At 30.1% G+C, this 21,092-nt stretch overlaps 1 long non-coding RNA gene across 1 annotated transcript in view; it reads left to right on the top strand.

Moving 5' to 3' along the window:
- Nucleotides 1–17,262: 17,262 nt before the first annotated feature.
- The window catches only part of LOC139425511 (uncharacterized), a 188,375-nt gene continuing 184,545 nt past the window's right edge, over nucleotides 17,263–21,092 (top strand). The window contains exon 1 of the long non-coding RNA XR_015432750.1: nucleotides 17,263–17,580. This is a non-coding gene — a long non-coding RNA (uncharacterized LOC139425511). The remainder of the gene's footprint in view (nucleotides 17,581–21,092) is intronic.

The following is a 21,092-nucleotide window of genomic DNA, read 5'->3' as shown; positions in this document are numbered from 1 at the left end:
CTGTAGGATCAGAAGATATGCCATCACAATTTTGATCCTTTACAGAGGGGGATGGGTCTTCTGCTTTGGTAGGCCGAAGACCAGCGTGAAGTTAAGCACTTTAAGATAGTATAGTTTAATGAGGACTGATACTGCATGCACTCCGTCTCCTTGCTGACCAATCAAAGTGGACATTCACACGCTTATTGACCTCTGTCAGTGATGCTTGACTTCGGTGATCTAAAAGGCATGTCGTACGGTCAGTCTACGTTGTGACTTCAGTGGAAACAGTGGAAAATCAGTGGAACAATGGAAAATCACTCGTTTTTCAAGCTTTATCAATATTTCAATTATAGTAAATGTTTTCACGAGTTTTTCTTTTTGACATGCATTGGTTTATATCTTTTTGACCACCGATTGACTTTTTGACTCTGGTTCGACCACCAATGGCAGCTTGAGGTGCAACGTGGATCTCTTTTCTCGACAAAATATAAGAAAATGCACAATTAAAATATCCTATAGTTGGACAAACTAACCTTTTTGTGAGAACTAAACCACAATTTCGATACATGGAGAGGAAAACCGCGAAAACCTATTTATATATTATAACCCATTATCCGATTACCACTGAGGATATTTTATGTCAGCACTGTGGTCGGTGCTATCGCTGGTATTCGAACCTGGGTTATTATATTCTTTGCCTGGGTCACTTCATTGAGAGGAAAATGCTCTATTTCCTCAGACACCGTAACTCGTGTAGGGCAGTTTGATATTACGCTAAAAGTTTCAATAAACAGTTAAGTAAAAGATGACTTGGAATGTCAGTATGTCAGGAAATAGCATTAAAAGACTGTCTAAATAGCGAGTTTTCATTAATTTTTTGAAATTTTATTTTTAAATTTTTTTTAAATTACATTATTGTTGTAGGAAATGAAACCAGACCAAGCTAAAAGAGATGTTAAATCCGAGTTTAGACCATGGCAGCTCATGGGACAAATTGTTCGCTTTCTAATGATGTATGAACCAGGTTTGATAACAGCGTTGGCTGGCCGATACGAATTCAGCACCTGGCTAGCATCCACCTCAGTGGCAGGCGGGTTACGGGTTAGATCCCCTGCCCGCAGACCAATAGTGGGAGGTTTCCGTTGTTTTCCTTTCTATGTAACGCTAATGCGAAAGCAAATTTCTGTCAATACTTGATCCAGGAGTTCCCTTGTCTTCTGGACTAGGTTCAAACCTGAAAGGCTACCGAGTTAAAATTTAGTAGTCGTAAAACTCAGCTGTTCAAGGACTGTTATAAAATAAGTGTAAGTAATTCAATTTTTTAAAAAAGTATTTATTCAAATTTATGCATTTACTTACCTTTTTAGCTACATAATTCTAAGCTAAAATCGTATTTTCTACCATTATTGATAGCTCGGGATTCAGAAGGTTAAAACTATGTAAGGGATTCAAAATGTTATTGCGCATTATTGTAAAACTTGTTGATTCAAAGATATTTTTCTGCAAAATATAATTTTTTAATTATTTTACTTACAACAGTCGAAAAATTGCAAGGTATACAAATTTTTACATCATTTTTGAATTTTATACAACATATTTAAAAATTTTAACGAAAAGATAAAATAGTTTCTGAGTGATAAAATTTCAAAAAGTTGCAATTTTAAATTTTCACTTTCTGGAATTATTCAACCTATTTCGTTCAAATTTTAGATTTTGTTAGCTAAGATTAAATCATTTAGAAATATTTAAATATGTGTTAGCCTTAGAAAGCAGAACTTTTTTGACTATATTTAATAAAAATTATTAAAAAATAATAAGCACATATAATTTCCTTTCATTGAGTTATCTAAGGGATTAATAAGTTTTGCCAACTGAACCAAATTATGTAGTTTAAAAAATCATCTATAATTAAAATATGTCGCATAAATCTTATGAATCAATAAAATTTCTGGAACCATTTCCAAGAAAAGTCGCGAACTATAAAACTATTCCATTAATCGTTTATTGAATTCTAAAGCAAAAATTCGACTATAAAATCAAAAGTAATTTACGCAAAAAGGTAGCAGTAAGTATTTTCACAGCATGCTTTTGCGAGCTAGAGGAATACGAAGATTCAGCCACCACAATTTCTTAAATAATAACATGATGGTGACAATCTAGTCAAAAATGTGAACCAACCCTCTTTTCTTACCAATCTAGCTATTTTTTGTTGCCGTAGGCCATTAAGGCATGGAATGCGATTGTTCTTGTTTTCCAGTGGCGACATCTGTGGCCAAGAATTTGATTTCTGTCGCACCCATGCCTCGCCTCGCACTCGTTCATAGGGCGGACTCATTTTTACATCCATTCATTCATCCACAGATCGTAATTTTGACATGAACCAGAGACCGATCTATCTCCAATTCAGTACCCCCAAAGGTATAATTTGTTATGGAACATGGAGGACTTTGTGACCAGAGAGATTTAACTTGCATTACCATATACTACATGGGGAGTCTTAGGACGACTGGATTCGAACTCCCGTTCTTATGAGAGTGAGTCCAGCACCCTATCAATCAGGCTATCCCGGCCGATCTAGCTAGTACGCACCCTATTTCATTGTCTAATTGAAAGTGAAACATTATACATTTTTCGGTTTCGTGTTAAAATATTTGAATACAGTTGCGCAATATATTCGGCTTGATTACCTTTAAAATTTATATGTTGTATTACATAATTTTGAAAAGTGACCAAACTGGTCGCTAAAGTTAGGATTATTATAATATTGGGCATTTAATTCTACCAGTTATGCACGCACTATACTTCTTTTTCTAATATTAAATATTTATTTTTGTTTGCTTGCTATTAATTATTAATTTACATTGTTAATAATAACTCAATATCTTTCAATTTGGTTTTATTTAAATTGTAGATGGTATGATTTAAGCATTCATTTTCCCAAATATTAACACTTACAAGCGGAGTGAAAACTATTATATTTTATTACCTACTATTAAATATTACTTTCAAAACAAAGTTAAGGAAATATATCAGTAAAATATTTCAAATTTAAGTATCAATGAATTGTGACAGAGAAAATTTAAATGTGAGAAGTGATGCAATTTAGGCAACGCTCATCGATGTCTGGCAATAACTCATCTAAAATGTAACTCCATTTGATAACATTTTTCCTGTTATTCATTTACTACTTTTGACGCAGATGGAACACTGGTGTCTCCTTTATATTTCTGACGCTCTAATTAAAAGTAGAAATATATTTTGGTATTTTTTTAAAATAAAAAACAGTCTGAAAGTTGCGAAGAAAATTAATCAGATTATCGGAATTATATTTATGCTAAAATATAAAATCAAGAAAAGTAGTTTGAAATTTTTTTTTCACTCATATTCAAAAATTTATCTGTTATTGATTTTAAAATAAAGAAATTTCAATTATAAATAAATCGTTCCTCTTGCATCTAAATAAATGCAAATAAGTGCAAATTTGAAAAATTATTGTTTAGAAGTGAGACATGTTTGGAAAATTTTACCTTTAACTCAGAAAAAGACATCGATGTTTCATGCTGCGTTTTATAACCGTAAATTATTAGAAAGCCAAATATAATATTTTTCACTTATTTTGACATGAATTAATACAAAATACTGAAAAAAATATGAAAAAATGTATAACAATTCTGCGTCAAAAGGTTACAAAAATACTAATATTATAAATTGAGTATATGATTTTGAATGGTTTAGATTTTTATAACTTAAAGGTTTAAACTTATTTTAAGAAAATAAATTACTAGTTTGACAGGCATTACAATTAAAATTATTGACACTTCATCAATCATTCTATTCGAAGCAAAATTTAAATATACTGACAATTTCAGTAGAACTCTTTTTATAACATTATAACTACATGTAGAAAATTCTTTTTTTTTTTATACTTTTCTTGCGACTGAATAAATATAATCATCTTTCAGATATAAATTATATACTTTTCCTATTACTTTTTCAAGAACAAACTTTTTATTTTCGCATTTTTTTAGACAAATAGTTTCAAAATTTAAAAGCTTATAAGTATAAAAAAAATTCAATTGTTATCTATTTTTGATAATTCATTTGGAATTCTAACGAAAATAAAATATGTTTCTTCGATGAAACTAAAAAATAACTTTTCTGAACTTTTTTCTAGTTAATATGCCTAATAATACAAATTTGTGTACATAGCTATATTAAACTATTTCATTTACTCTAGCTTTATTAGTTTTAAGTATGTTCAGCTGTTCCTTTTTTCCTTAAGTTTTAATCAGCAATTATAACTAGTATAGTTATTAATTAGCATATTTAAGGATAAGACCTCGAATAAATTAGATTTAGTCCTAGTACTTGAAATCTAATAATTAGATAAAAAGTTATTAAGGTGCAATAACTTTTTGCACACTGTTCAAGTGCGACAATTTTTTTTTCTGTGATGTCGTAGTTCATGGTATCTAAAATGTTTACTAATTTTCGATTTAAAAAGCTGATACCTTTAGGTAAGCAACTCGGAAATTTAAGATTCTTCTATGTTTAAATGCGTTTTGCTTTTATTTCAGAAAACAGTGAGTTTTTTGAAATTTAAATAAAAAATTCCTTTTTTTTAAAATTTAGTTTAAAAAGAAAGCATCCAATAAGAGATATACTCTTCCACCTTTTGCACAAACATGTACAGAAATATGCAAATTTTAGATCTCTGAGATTAAATTTTTCTTCTCTTCGAAATCGAATCAAATGAATTGTGTAGTACTTCTATAGTTTCCACAAAGAAAACAAACAAACAAAACCATATGTATCGATAGTTTCAAACAAAATCCAATTTAAATAAGTTCCTTTTGAAATATAGATTGTTTCAAGCGTTCTATTTAAACTTATAATTTTCTAGAATATTTTTTAATAGTAAAAAGTTTTCTTTCTGCTTAAATGCATAGCAAACAATTGTCTTTTTATGAAACTTTAAGTGTAACATAAACTGTTTTGTTAAACTTATGTATATTAATTTGCTATTACATTTTCTATAAACATGTTAGAATAAGCTTTAAAGCATAGTAAATTGAGCTTAAACATTTCTATAAACATTTTGTTATAGAAGAAGTTTTCAGGTGTTCGTTATTTTCATTTAAAAATTAATCTCCTTTGTTTTGTTAAAAGTATACAAGTTAACAGAAGTCTTTTTACCGTCGGCTGTACTGTTTTTCTTTTAAAGCAATACATCAAAGAAAAATATGAAAGAAATCCTAATTTCAAATGCACATTTTGAAAATTAAATAGCTTTTGTACTAATCATCGGGCTTTCTCCGTGTTAACACTCTTATCTTATTGGTTTGAGGACCTATCCTTAATATTCCAATTAATTGAAGACCCTCAAAATACGGAGAACAGTCAGTTGAATTTCTTTTTGGCGTTGGCGACAAATAGCAACTCAGCATCAATTAAATGAAATAAACATAAACATGAACTAATTAACTTTATTTCGATAGAAGTATACAAGCTAATAGGAGCCTTTTTACCTTCGGTTGCCGTACTTTTCCTTTGAGGTAATACCTCAAAGAAAAATATGAACGAAATCCTACTTTCAAATGTGCATTATGAAAATAAAATAGCTTTTGTTCTAATCATCAGTTTTCCGTGCTAGGATTCTATCTTAATGGTTCGAGGACCTATCCTTAACATGATAATTAATTGAAGCAGAAATCAGACATATCCGGACTTACTCTGAATAAGCAAATCTCTTTTTCCGTTGAGTACAGATTCTTGACCCACGAAATATGGACAGAAGTCAATTAAATTTATTTTTCGCTTTGGCAACAAATAACAAATGAGCAACAATTGAATGGAATAAGTATAAATGCTTAATAAATGTCTTTGAATATTTTTGAAAGAAATTTTTTTCGAGCGTGAGCAATGAAGAGCTGAAGCAAACTGAGCTATAAGTTGGATAGCAATGAAAGGTAAAACAAAACAGTTCATAACACTTTTTAGATTGAACTGCAATTTTATTTCTTAGATTATTTAATACTAGTGGGCTGCGCCCCCTGCTCGCTAACGCCCGAACCCCCGAAAATTGCTACGTAATCTTCTATGATTTGCTTCGCAAACCAAGCTCGCTGCGTTCGCTACTAACTTAGGTACATTGCAAATGCACAAAATTCTAAGAATTCAAAACAATCATTCAAATCCATATTAAAACTTTTTAAAAAAAAAATTACATCTTTTTAGTCAATACTAAGTCATTACAATAAATTTGAATTGAAATAAATAACATGTAATTCGTTAAACCTATTAGAAATGTGCTATAGTATAATTCGTGATATAAATCAAAAATCGTCAAATGAATTCGTAATCTATAAATTCGTAAAAAAAAGCGCTTTCTACAAAATACTAAAATAGAGATCTATCGACAAAGACTAATCACTTCTGCCTAGCTTAATAGTATGAGATTGCTGCAGCTGATGCTCTCTGGTTATTTCAGTTTCCGTTTTTAAAAGCGCTATATGTTGAGCCACCTCAACTAGATTTGGCATGTGACATTTTTAGCGGCAATCATTGGTCGATTCGCCGTGTAAGAGAAATAGTAACGTAAACAAAACAAAGCAAACGTTGCCACCGGCGGAAAAGAAATACAGCCAAAATTTGGAAGCCAAGTGAGGGAATTATATATATTAGATTTTGTTTTAATTTAAGCAGGATTAAGTAGATGCATTTTATCAGAGAAGAGCTGCCAAATGTGTTTTTTTTCGTTCTCGAAACTTTTTTATAAACATTTTACGTGCTTATGATAAAATAAAGGTCTTAACACTGTGGTGTATCTTTGCACTGAAATTCATTAGTATGTTATTATTTGTTTCGAATTTAATTTTCAAGTCTTATTGACATGCATATAAGCTAAATCGTAATATACATAAACTGATTGAAATAGAATTTTAAAAAAGTCAGGTATTTAAAATTTGGATTTTGCAAAAATTATTTTACCGATTTCGTTATGCACAGATAATATGTAATTTTAATAGCTGCTGTAAGTTTGCAACAGTTATTCATGTCTGTTATGTCAAGTTTAGCTTATCATTAATCCGTTGAGTAACTGATTAATGAAAGAACCTTATTATCTTAACATCATAAACTAACATTATTACTATATTAATTTATCATTAATCTTTGCAGAACAGTTATTTATGACTGTTAATCCAAATTTAACTTATCCTTAATCAGTTATTCTTTGCTCATTATTAATCTTTGAAACAGTTATACATGACTGCTAATCCAAGTTTAGCTTATCATTAATCATCTAATTCTTTGCTAATTCTGAAAATGGCATGTAACATTAGTATGAAGAAAGGTTCCAGATAGGTGGAAAGAAAAAGTATTTTTGATCTAAAGTTATAGCATTTTAAAATTTTCTCCAATTCATTGATTTTGATACTTTTCATCGATACAGTTTTATAAGTAGTTTATTAAAGCTAATGGCCTTTTCCAAAGCCTAGAAAATCCCTTACAGATAATTATATATATACTGATAAGCAAATATTTATACATATTTTAAAAATTATAACCAGCCTGAAATGAGAGGCAAACTGTGGCTATATGTATTTTCTTAGGAATAATAACTTCGGAGAACACTGAAATTTTATGTAAGTCAAGTAAAAAAAAACATTGTATATAATATTTTCTTTAAGTTCAAACTTAATATTTTATCTCCTTTTGCGAAATTCATATCATTCTTTCGGGAGAAATAAGGTAGCAAATATTTTTATTTACTTAAGAAAATTGATATGTTCGGAATTAACTTTGCTTTGAAAAAAACTTGAAGGGATTTTCTTTTCAAATATAACTCTTGAATGCAAGCATTTTTTGATTTGTTTACCCAAACTATTTCCAAAATGTTTTAAAAAGTAATTTCAGAAATAATTTTATTCAAGGAATTCGTCTCTTTTTCTTTTTATATTGAGAAAAATGAACAAACATAAGCTGATATGACAAATTGAAAATATTTATTGAAGAAAAAAAAGTAAAAAAAAAAAAGTAATATTTTAAATTTTTTCTTTCGTAATTCATGTTGGTTTTGGATTAATATATTTCTTATTTGTTTGGCATAAAATGAATATGTTTTTATATATTAGTGTATGTATATGCATGCAAATCAAGGAAAATATTATTCGTCCGTACATTTTTACTAGACAGATAAATCATATGATATGATCCAGCTTTTTTCACAAGAAGATCAAGTTGTTTAGGGTCACTAGCCTAAAGTTAATAAATATTTAGGTAATTTAGCTGTGCAATAATTTTTAGTTCTAATTTAAGGGCATAATACTTTGTTGTTATTATGTTTCTAATTTCGATTATTATTCTACATTCAAGGTAAAACAAAAAGTGGTGTTTTTTTTTTAAAAAAAATATTAACATAGTATTACCTTATTTTTATGATAAACATTCATAAATCAGCATTTAAACTCTATAATAAATTCACAACTATTAACGATCTATTTACCTTAAAAGTCTGCTCTAAATTTTTATATTAAAAAAATTATTTTTTCAAAAAATAAGTAATAAGAATAAAATTTACAATTAAAACTGACTTTCAATTGCATTTGATTGATTTAAAAAAATTGCATGCACATTTTCACTATTAAAGTACGATGAACTTGAAGTATCTGTGAAACAAGGCCTAACCATATATATTTAATTTGAAATGAATCTGCAAATTATTGCTTTACAGCTCTAAAAGTAAAGTTGCTTTAAAATCTTTAATTACTTTCGCAGTATTAATTTCAGTCATATGAAAATCATCAAGCGTTTATTTATGTAAAAACCCTAAGTTTGAAAATTGGTATAAAAATGTATATAAAAAAATTGTTAAGATATTTTTTGAACGTAAGTTTCTTGAGAAATATGCGATACACTTTTTTCATACAACAGCAACATGGGAGAGCAAATTTCCCATATGTTAATAGCATAAGCTTTAATACCAGCATTTTTTTAAAAAAAATAATGTGTATATCTATAAATTTTATTGTATCACATAAGAAAGCTGCACAAGTATTCTTCCATCGCTTCTGTGAAAAAAAAGAAAAAAAAACATTCTTAATTGTAATTTGTTCATTAAATAGGACGAGTGAATTCTCAGGTTTTTAAAAGAAAAACTTAAAGTGATATTTGTTGTATTTTTTAATCCAGTTATAGAAGAAGGTCAGAATTGTTAAACTTCCATCCAAATACTGAATTTTGAGAAAGAATTTAAACAAAAAAATATTAAAAAAAGATTTGTTAAAGCTTGTTATATAACAGACCCCTCCTCGAAACGCGTGTGGCTATATAATATATAAAATTTTTTTTTAATTTACTTGAAATACTACCCACCTGCGAGAAGCACAATTAACGGTAAAAGACCAAACACTTTTAATATTAACAAGCAAGAAATATCGAAGAGATATGTGAAATGCATAAACAACATTTTTGAAAAATTAATTAAGATTTAGTGCAATGGAAATGTTCTAGATAAATGCTTGTAGATCTTCTTTTAATTAAAATTTTTAACTTTAATTTTTTTATGAATTTTTCAGTCAGTTCGAAGCCATTTTTTTAAGAGTTCTTAGAACTGTTTTCAATTCTTAGTTTTAGCAAGATAATCTTTCTTATTTATGCATTTCAAATAAATTTCTTTATTTAAAATGGTGAATTTTCATACCTGCTTAAAGAAATGTATATGGGCAGAAGCATGAGACATGAAAAAAAAACAACTCTTGAAACGTTCTGTTCAGCTTTAAAATTTTACCTATAGGTAAAAGTTTTAATCGGATATTAAACACTTCAGCATTGTTTATTTTATAGTTGTAAAAAAAAATTACACAATAGTCTCTATTCTGATGTTTAGGACTTCAGTATATTTAGGGTCACATTTACTGGATAAGGGGCTGTCATCTAGAAAAGAAGAGAAATAGTCTCGATTCTCAGCATTGCTGTGTTGTAAGATCCTAGTTTCTAGTAGTATGCTAGATATATATTATAAAAAATATGGCTGTTTGTGGTGTTGACCACTGAAGAGAAGAAAAAAAAACTTCTCTCTCAACAAATACCAAGACGTTCATCACAAATGGGCTTCGCACATTCTCACAAATCGACAATGCTTTAGTAATTTCAATTTTAATTTTAAAATTAAAATTTTTATTTAAATTTTAATTTAAATTTTAAAATTTTCGTTCGTGTTTTTTAAAGTAAAAAAGTTCTCGTATAAAGATACCCTATTTAAAATGACAAGGAGGATTCTCCTCCTAATTTTTTTTGAATCTGCAGCAGCAGTTACACTTTGCCTTACACGCCATTGTACTAGTAGTCAGATTGTGATGTTGTTGAGCCAAATAATTTTTTCTGCGGTGCCACCTGAAGCTTACAGACTACTCTCTACATGTTGAATGATTATGTCTTGAGCAAGCTCTAATAAAGGAACTATTTTAAAAAGATGTTCTTTTCTCTGCGTAGTTTTCTACACTCATGCTTGCGTAAGCAATCAATCCAAAGAACCAAACTACAATGACAGTTTAAGTGCAAATTGTATCTTACAGGTTATTGCAGGTTATTTTGAAATTCATAAGTTCTGATAATGCGTTCTAGAAAAATAGATGTTTTTATAACAGACACGTTTTTGCGAAAAAACAATACAATTGTACTTTCATTTTACACTAGCCTTTTTCTATTTTATGTTTCATTTAGTAAAAGAACCACTACTACCCTATTTCTTTAATTCCTTTTTCTTTACCTAAATTTAATATTTTTAATGTAACATGTACTAGTTAAACTTTTATTATGGCACATTTAGTATTTGAATCATTTTAACAATTTCCAATATTAGTTATTACACTATTTGACGAAGTATTATTGGAGGATATTTTCTTTATATTGGTTAAGTTCTTTACAACATCATTCAAATTAATTTGCATTTTTTACCATTTCTTAAGGACATTTAAAATTTAGAAAAAAAATCCAATTGTTGAACATTAAAAACAAGAGTAAAATAATTCAAAAAATTTAATTGCTATACTGCTTTAGCACTAAGAACACTATTTAAGAAAAAGTAATTTTATTCATTATGAATATTTGCCAATCCCTAATCAAGTACAATGTAAGTAACAACAATAAAATAGACGTTATTCGCAAAAATATTTTGCACCATATTATTAGTTAAAATATTTTTCGTAAAAATTATAATACACTCTTAGTACAGAGAGATGAGAAAAACCTTTTTTTTAACTTGAAATAAGTTTTAAAATATTATCAGCATTTACAAATCTATAAAATTGTTAAATATTGAATAATATCAGTATGAAGAAACATAATTTAATACATAAACATAAATATTGCTTTTCACCAAACTACTTTTACCAAAAAAATGAAAATTTTGGATGTAAAAAATAAAAAGTTAGTTACTTAACTTTTAAAATAAAACTGTTAATATTTGTAATCATAAATATTCTATTCTGTTTCAAATTACGTGAAATATTGCCGTGAATATAAATTAGAAGTATTCAATTTTTAAATTTTGACTATTATAGAAAATTTCAATAACATAGAATAAATTCTATGTATATTTCGTTAATAGTAGAACAAAACATATCAACTGAACATAATCAAAATAAATTCAAATCGACTTAATTTCTTTACAACCACGCATATATTATGCAAAACAACCTGCATTAGTTGTTTGTTTTTGATTCTTGAAAATTTATATCACATTTTAATAAATGAAGGACTCGAACTTGTAAAATCGAAACTTATTGAATGAACGCACTTAGAATTTTAATAGTTCTCCACATCTCCAACAGTTATTTTTGACGCATGATAAAATACGTATCACAATTTCTTAAATCGTTTTTTCTTGAAAAACATATTTTCACACATTTTACAATTGAGTTCAGAGAGGTGAATCCCCTTCATATATCGCAACGCACATTAATCGGAAAACATCGTCCTATTTTTCTTTATTATTCAGGGTGTCATTTTCAGCAAATTTGAGTTGTAATAATCGAATTTCCATAAGCACGCAACTCAATTGGGGTGGTAATTTTTAATCACAGATGGATTCCGTAGCTATCAAAAATCGAAATTATTGTCCCACCCTGTATCGGGGATTCAAGATGTCGTACAGGCTTTCTTCCTTTGGCATACGGCAAACACGCTAGTCAATGTCTTAAATCTTTTTCCACCGTCAGATATAGCTTATTTATCTTCTTGATTTGAGTTGAGAGGTGCATATATTTACTTCCATCAATTCGAGTCCACAGGAAAAAGTTGAATCATTCTACTTCCTTTTTTTATATCTAAGTAAATTGATTGATTGATTTCTTTTTTCACTTTATCATCCAACAGCTGCAGTTTAATCCACTTTTACGAGGTTATTTCTCTTAATTAAAATATGCAGGGGGGGGAGCTATTTTCTGCCTACCCTATTTTTGGGTTTACGACTACTAATGTTCAACTACGTAGCCTTGTAGTTTTGAACCCAATCCGGAAGACAGGGGAACTCCTGGATCAAGTATTGGGAGAAATTTGCCTTCATGGAGGACTTTTTGATGGAACTAACCCGTATTTGCATTACATGGAGAGGAAGACCACGAGAATCGCCCACGATTAGCCTGGTGGCAAGGGAACAAGTCATTCAAAGTTATAGTTATTGAATCATTTGATAATGGTGGGAGGGCTTTAAATTTACACAAAGCCGCAGATGTTTTTCACTATTTTATGCTGTGGAAAAGTTTCACCAGTACAGCCCATCGTTATTGTTTGTTCATCATTTATACGAGGGTTGTAAATTAAATAGTGGCAACTTAACCTTGAAACTAACAGAAGGGCGGGCATGCGTAAATAGGGTATGGGAGCGGTGAGGTGGCGCTGTTGTCGATGTGTAGAGTGCAAAAAACAGTCGATTTGCTTAGAAGGGTAGTTGTTGTGTGGCGTTAAAGTTCTAAAGTTTCGTTTCCATCGCTCTAAAAGCATGTTCTCAAAAGGTGATCAGCTGTCGTGGCTTAAAATCGAGGTAGCCCATGGCAAAAATGCAACAGAATGCTATCGAGGATTAGTGGAAGCCTGTGGAGCAAATGTTTTACAGTATAGGACAGTAGCACGATGGGTTCAAGCATCTCGTCTTTTTTCGTCATTAAGCCTTTTCACAACATGCTTTAGAGCGAAGGAAACGAAACTCCTCACTTTAACGCCACGCAACAACTACCCTTCTAAGCAAATCGACTGTTTTTTGCGCTCTACACATCGACAACAGCGCCATCTCACCGCTCCCATACCCTATTTACGCATGCCCGCCCTTCTGTTAGTTTCAAGGTTAAGTTGCCACTATTTAATTTACAACCCTCGTATAAATTGTTATTAAAAGTATTTGTGTTTTTGGTTGTATAATAATGATATTTATGTTTTCATAAAAAGATTTACATAAATTTGTTAGTTACATAAAATATTTTTATAATATATATAGTATTAATATTCTTTCTGTGCTATATGTGCTGGTTAACAAGCTAATTTTATTTTAAAAAGAAGTTGTTTGTAAGCATGCATTATAAATTTACAAATCTCGTTTTATCTTGCCTCGTAAAAGTAACTTGACTGATTCTTATGCGTATTGTGAAAATAAATTTTAGTGTTACTTAATGACAAGCATGATTGCGGTTACATTACACCAAATGGTGTAGAGGAACATTCTGGGTGTTGCATTGCATTAAGAACTATTTTTGGTTTTGATCTTCTGGTGCATTTAGTAAAACAGTTAGGCGTGAAATAGTTGCCACCATTTCTGGTGCTCAGATACACGAAAAGTTTTAAGAGTATTTTTGATGTTTACAATGTATCTGCGTTTTAACAGTGTAAAATTTTATCTAATTGTACAAAACTCTATTCTTGTTCTACTTTTTAAACAGAGGTGGTTTACCGGGATGGTGGTCAAGTGCTGCTTTAGATAACTTTTTTTGACACAAATACATGCATTTCAATGTTTTTGATTTATTATGCATTTCTCAAACTATCTTCATTATAAATCACTTGTATCTCTCTTCACTTTGCGATTACATTGTCAAGTAGGAACCGAAATATCAAAAACTGCAATGCAAAGTTGTTTTTTTTTCGGAAAAATCAAAATCTGCAATGGAAAAATGGTTCATATTTAAAGTTTTGTAGTTACCCTATACCCTACCTAAAAAGGGTAAGGTCTTAGGTGGGGATAAGGTACCATCTTCAGAAAAAATTTCAGAGTTGTTTTCAAATTTTCACCATGGTTTTTTTTTCAAAGATTTTACCAAATATGTATTTCTTGAGATATGTGACCATTTCTCTTCTTTTTTGAACATCCAGAATTCTGAAATATATACTCAATTGAGATCTTTATCGTGCTCATTTTATAATTTCTTTCTAAAAAAAATGATTTTTCGATTTTTTATTTAAAATATAAATGGAAATAAGTTTTAGACTAGAATATAAACAAAGTTTTTTTAATTTCAGAATAACTATACTTCTAGAACGCATCACTTTTTTCTTGGACGATTTTTTTAAATCTTTTAAATTGACATTCTTTGACATTTTCATTTAACTGCATAATAAGTAACTTGTTTTTTATAAATTTTTTTCTAACATTTGATGTGGTAATTTATTTTATTTTAAAAGTATAATTATGAAAATCCGAAACCTCTTAAAATAAGTGCTATTGTCTTAAGCAGTTTTATTTTTATGTTAAAGAACTTAAATTTTTTTTTAAAATTTCACTTTTAAAGATGCAAGATTTGTTTTTTTATGTGTGTTATAAAGAAAAAATGTGACATTTTGTTGGAAGAAATTTTTCTTGTTGAAAATCTTAAGAATAAATGCCTTAAATATGCTTCTTTAATTTAAACGTAATGTTTGTAAGCGTTTTGTTTGACAAATTAGCATTAAGAGGCATGAATTAGTTTTAAGACAGTTTTTTTTATGCTACTATCTAAGTATCATATGTCTGAACAGGATACAGCATTTGGGAAGTAAAATACAAACAAAAATATAAAATGCTATAAGCGTTATGTATTTTTAAAAAGAAAGATTTTAAAGACTCGTTTTCTGTATTAAAATAAACAGCAGAATGCATCTAAATTTATTTGGGTTAGAACGTTGGGTTCAAAAAATTTAAATTGAAGGAGCAGAAAATATGAGGTAAATAAATCATCATTAAAAATATTTTTTTAAATTGTAAAAATAAAAAAATGAGTACATAAGACTGAAGTTTTCACTGTAACTTTAAAGATTTTTTCTGAGAAAAATATAAGAACCGGTTTTATTAAAAATTTTTCGTTTAAGTAAAAATATGACTTAGATAATTGCGACTTTTACAAATTATCTTGCTCAAAACAATGGTTGCAAAACAAGATATAATGACTTAAATAATCAACAAGATATAATGAACAAGATATAATGAATCCCTAGAAACTGAAGCTGTACGGTACATGAAGCGCTACGGTATTGAAAACTTCATACGCATCGAAAGTATATAAGTCCCGCAGTGCACTGATCGCTAAGACACGGCTGCCAGCAGATCACCGAAGTCAAGCATCTCTGGCTGCGGGCAGTGTGAGGATTGGTTACCACTTGCATTAGTCTGCGCAGGGACCGAGGGTGTGCGGTATTGGTCCTCGTTAAACTGTGCTACCGTAAAGTGCTCGACTTCGCGCGCAGGTCGTCGGGCTACCAAAGCGGAGGTGCCATCCCCTCAGCAGAGGATCAAAATTGTGATGACATGTCTTCGGATCATCCTCCGGGATGTTTCCCAGGCCGTCGCCAATAGCCCATTGTGCAGCTTTAGTGCGATGTAAATTAAAAACAACAACAACACAAGTATATAAAAATGAAGTGACAGTCGATATGTTTCAAGCGCATAAAAAATAGGCCACCATTTTCAAGACTTGACAGACGGGAATGTAACGAAACAAAAATGATTTTAAGAAAACGTGAAATTGCCAATGAAAAATGTAAAAATAAAGGTGAAAAAGAAAACTAGTTTAACCACAGAAGTCGAGAATGGAAAAAAAACCCTTCTCGGCTTCTGTGGTTTTTCTTGTTTTGTTTCTCACCTTTATTTTTACATTTTTCATTGGAAACGTTATTATTTTTTTTCCAAATAATTTTTGTTTCGTTACATTCACGTCTGTCAAGTCTAAGAAATGGGTGTCTATTTTTAAAGCGCTTGAAATATGTTGACTGTCATTTCTTTTTTGTATATTTTTGAAGGGTAGGAAGTTTTCAATCAGGTAAGATCTAATTAAGATTCACTGATTCTTGATCTCTCGTTACATTTCGGAATGCATTTATTATTTAATATTTATACTTTTAACAAGTTTTTTTTTCTAAATTATGTTTGCTACACTGAGAGTTTTTTTGTTCAAGCTGCTCTTTTTCATATAAGAATTCCTTGTAATACTCAACATACACACGCAATAAAAATATGAGAGTGGCATTTATGTTAGAAAAAAATAATCTTAACTATAATTAAAAAGTTTGAGATCGGGAAAGCTGCGGAAGATCTGAAATTATCAAAAACCTATCCATTTGGGAATAAAAGAAAATAATTTTTTGCTCGGAATCGCGTTATTTTAGTCCCTAATTTGTTGATATCTACCTCTTCAAATTTAATAAAAAATTGCATGATAATATTAATAATAAAATTTAATTACTTTCGAGTAAACGAGTCACTCTAACCTTAACCTGTTTTTGACACGACACACAGTAGGAAAAAAATTGATTTTCGCTTACTGAAATGGGAAAAAAAGTATTTTCAAGAGATATTTTTAAAACAATTTTCTTTTCTTGAAGTAAAATGTTCTGAGAAACATGATAGTGAACTCCATTTATTGCTATCAAATAAGTGCAATAAAATTCAGATAAAAAACCTAAAAGATATTGAAAAAAAAAACGAGCTGAGATTATCTGAATAAAATACACGTTAACAATGAGTATTTACATAAAAAATAAATATATTTCTTTATATGAATGACTTTTTAATATATAAATTTAAAGGGATTTTTATTTTACTTAATTTTATAACCATCGTTGAACAGCCGACCCAATTTAGGGTATACGACAGCTAATGTTCAACTCTGTGGCCTTGTAATTTTGACCCTGATACAGAAGATAAGGGAACTCCTGGATCAAGTATTGGGAGAAATATACCTTTGTGGAGGTCTTTTTGATGGAACTAACCCGCATTTGCGTTACATGGAGAGGAAAACCACGAAAACCTCTCACGGTTAGCCCAATGGCAAGGGGACTCTAATCCATGACCCATCTACCAACGACGATATTTTTACTTCAATACTGTGGTCGGTGCGAGCTGGATGGGGAATTAGTAACGACCAGCTATCGCTGGGATTCGAGCCCGGTCCAATTCATTGGAAGGTGAATGCTCGACCCTTGAGCCACCACGTCTCAAAAGGGGTTTTGAATTGGTCTTGTTAATAATATAGTAATTTGCTCTTTTATATGATCAAGAATCGATTTAAGGAGCCTCGGGCTTGAAAAGACCATTCACTGGATGATGAAGAACCCTGAAATAGCAGGCAGATCAAGGTAACAATGTCACTTTTAAAAAAAAGCTAACTCAATAAAAAAGCAAACTCACCTCCGCAAAGGCATACCCAGTTACTTTGTAACTTTATGCCACATCTTTTTAAATTCCTGTGAGGTTTGGTAGCCATAAGACATGTTAAATGTTTTTCGTCCGAAAAGATTGCATAGCAATAGCATGAAAGGTTAATTCATAATTATGTCTTAAGGCCTGGTTTCTTAGGACAGGACGCCGTCAGCTGGAAATCAGCGCTAACCTCTGATTGGTCCATTTGTGAGTTTGATAGTATACGTCATCGAGCGCTCATCTTGAACTACAATTGCCGTCCAACTCAACTGCAGTTGGATTACAACGTGACGTTAACCACAGAAGCAATGGCGGACAACATCCAACAGCACATAGAAATCAGCCAAGATTTTGATTTTGACATTAAACATAGCTTCTTTATTAAATGTAGCACTCTTCATTTAGCTCAGCTATAATGTGTTTTTTCTTGGACAAAGTCATTATTTGTTCTCTAAAACACTGGTCGACAATAACAAAATCAATACAAATTCAAAATAAATATTTGTTTACGTTATTAACGCATGCGCAATGAGAGATAATGTCTGCGTTGGACCGACTGCTCACGCTGAGCTAGCGAAAAAGTCTTTTTTTGGCGTCAGCTCTACGTCAACTTTCCGCTGACTCCCAGATAAGGCGCTAGTTCTAAGAAACCAGGCCTTGAGCTAACAAACCAGTATTTTGTTGGCGTCAGCGGGACGTTGACGTCCCGCCGACGTCCAGATAAGGCGCTTGTCCTAAGAAACCAGACCTTTACAAATTCGTGTTCATGATTTTAAATATATATCTTGACTGTGTACAGTTATACACAAAACAAAGGGTATAGTGATAGCAAAAAATTAATTTTTAAGGTAGACTGAAATGTGTATCATGTGTATGTACCTTTTTTCCTTCTTTCGTCAAGATGAAGCGTACGTTTTTCAAAATATTGATATAATGCTGATAAAATTGCCATAAATTATAGTTATTTTAATTTAGAGCTAGCCAAGCTTTTAGGCTATTTTTAAGATTTAGTAGCTACAAATATAATGGTGAAAATTTTTCTCAGTAAATACATTTTCTAAACTTTTCATAGTGTGAAGTATTTAAAAAAAACTTTATTTTTCAGCAATTTTTTAATTTAAAAATCTAAAAAAGAAAGAAAACATTTAATCAAAATTACTGCAAGTTTAGCATTTTATACTACAAAGCATCAAAACGATTAAAAATTGAATTATTACAAGCTTCATATTTTAAAAAAAAAGTTGCCAAAAGTACCTGGAAACATATAATTTAAATTAAAAGCAGTACTTACAAGAATATAATATTTATAATCTATTATACGTTGTATCATTACTTATTGCTCTATTTTTACAGTTATCAAATACGTTTACTTTTCTATTTAAAATTTGTTTTATCAAAAGCTTTTGCATTTCTTTTATACAGTTTGATAACAAATGCCGTGTTTAGTTGTTTTGGACATTTAACTAAGTTAGAGTTTCGAGAAAGATTAAATTAAGGAAAGTTATTTGGAAGATATCCAAAATATACATTTTCTTTAAGTTTCACAATGTTATTCCAACTGCTGATTCCTTCAAACGAAAAAAATGTTTTTCTATATAATGTTCAAATTTTACTTAAGTAATTTAACTTTACATCAATAGATATTTTCGAGCGTGTTAATTGTAGTGTCGGTCTGAATTTGATGAAACCTTAATATGGTGTTCAGCCGAACCACATTATTGCACTTCTTATATTTAATTTTAGGATAATATGACTCAACTTGAACAGAGACATGGCACAGTTTAACACCTTATTAAAGTTGCAGCACATTCGGAAAATAATATTACGGTTATAAGAACCGATATAATGGTTCGAAGTTAAACTTCTTTTCCCCTTTTTTATACAAATTAGTATAAATTATAGCATAGTTATCTTAATTTACATTTAGATTTTTTAGCAATATGAATCTATGTCTATTAGATCTTGTCGGAAAGACGATGGATATTCGTTCCAAATCAGCAGAATTTAAGCTCTTATTAAAGATCTAATTATGTTACGTAATAATATCATAAAAGTTTTCATGTTTTGAGTTAATCGAAATCGATCATAATACCACCCCTCATAGGATAATGTTTTCCACACGGGGAGAGAAAAAAAATCACCTCAACCACAATTCTCAATAGGTTACGATTGATCGATGACATTAAGTCTTATGCTTAAAGTCTGAGACTATCCCTAAATCATTGCCCTTGTTCCGCTTGAAACTTACAGTCTCGTAAGTTCAGACTTCAATAGAAGTCTTCATTTGCATGATCGTACATTTCTCCCTGAAATCTTTGTACTTACTTCGTTTTCTTAAAACTTAGTCATGGAAGTTTAGACTTTCAAGGAAGTGGAATCCTTGTAATGGTACGAGGGATGTTTATGTGCAAGATCATGCAGTATATTTCTTCAAACTAAATCATTAGTAGAAAAAATGCAGGTATCGTCGTCAATAAACTTAGTTTGTTTTTGAAAATTTAACTGCTTGGTTTGTTAACAGTGTTTGTGACTCTACATTCATAATCTACAATTGGCTAAACCCATTAGGTCTCGGTTTAAAAATTTGTCCTGACGAGCGATAATCCACGAAAAATTTGTGATTTGAAAAAATATTGTTAGCTGAAATCAGAAGCAATCGGCTTATAATCTTTAAAAATATTTTCGATAAAATTTATATCAAAATCCTGAGGTGTTAAACCATAATATCGCAAATTGCTGAAACTTTAATAAAGTGGTAAATCATACCACACTATGAAAAATTCCGGATCAAGTTATGGTAAAAAGTACTGGTACCCTGAGTACCAATTCTTTTTACCTTAAAACTCCACGGAAAGAAAAATCTGATATACCGTAACTTTTACTGAAATATTAACTGTAAAATCACTAAATCATTGAAATTAAATAAATATTGCAGCGAAAATAACAGTATAAAATTTTACAGTGAAAATTGATTTTACAGGAAAATGGATTTAGCGAATACAGCACTCAGGGTGCTTATACTTTTCATCGTAATTTGATCTGGAATTTTTTACAGTGCTTGCTTCCGTACAATACAAACTGAAGTATCGTATAATCAAGCTTAAGATAGTATATTCTGATAGATAATAGGGTCAAAACTGGTTCCCTATTACGCTGTAAAAATTCCAGATCAAATTATGGTAAAAAGTACCCTCACTCAGGGTGCCAGCTCTTTTTACTGTAAAATCTGTTTTCATCGGAACATGCTACGGAACAAAAAATCTGATATTCCATAAATAATACAGTAATAATTATCTTAAAATCACTGAATCACTCAAGTTAAATAAATATTGCTGTACAGTAGGATGCCTTTCTGTAAAAATAGATTTTACTGATAATGTAAACAAAGTACCAGTACTTTATATTATAATTTGATCTAGAATTTTTTACAGTGTAAGGTTGCAAATAA

Source organism: Parasteatoda tepidariorum, chromosome 1, assembly GCF_982258835.1.
Source record: "Parasteatoda tepidariorum strain Cologne lab strain chromosome 1, Ptep-v5.0, whole genome shotgun sequence".
Lineage (NCBI taxonomy): Eukaryota > Metazoa > Arthropoda > Arachnida > Araneae > Theridiidae > Parasteatoda > Parasteatoda tepidariorum.
This window is presented reverse-complemented; position numbering and strand designations above follow the sequence as displayed.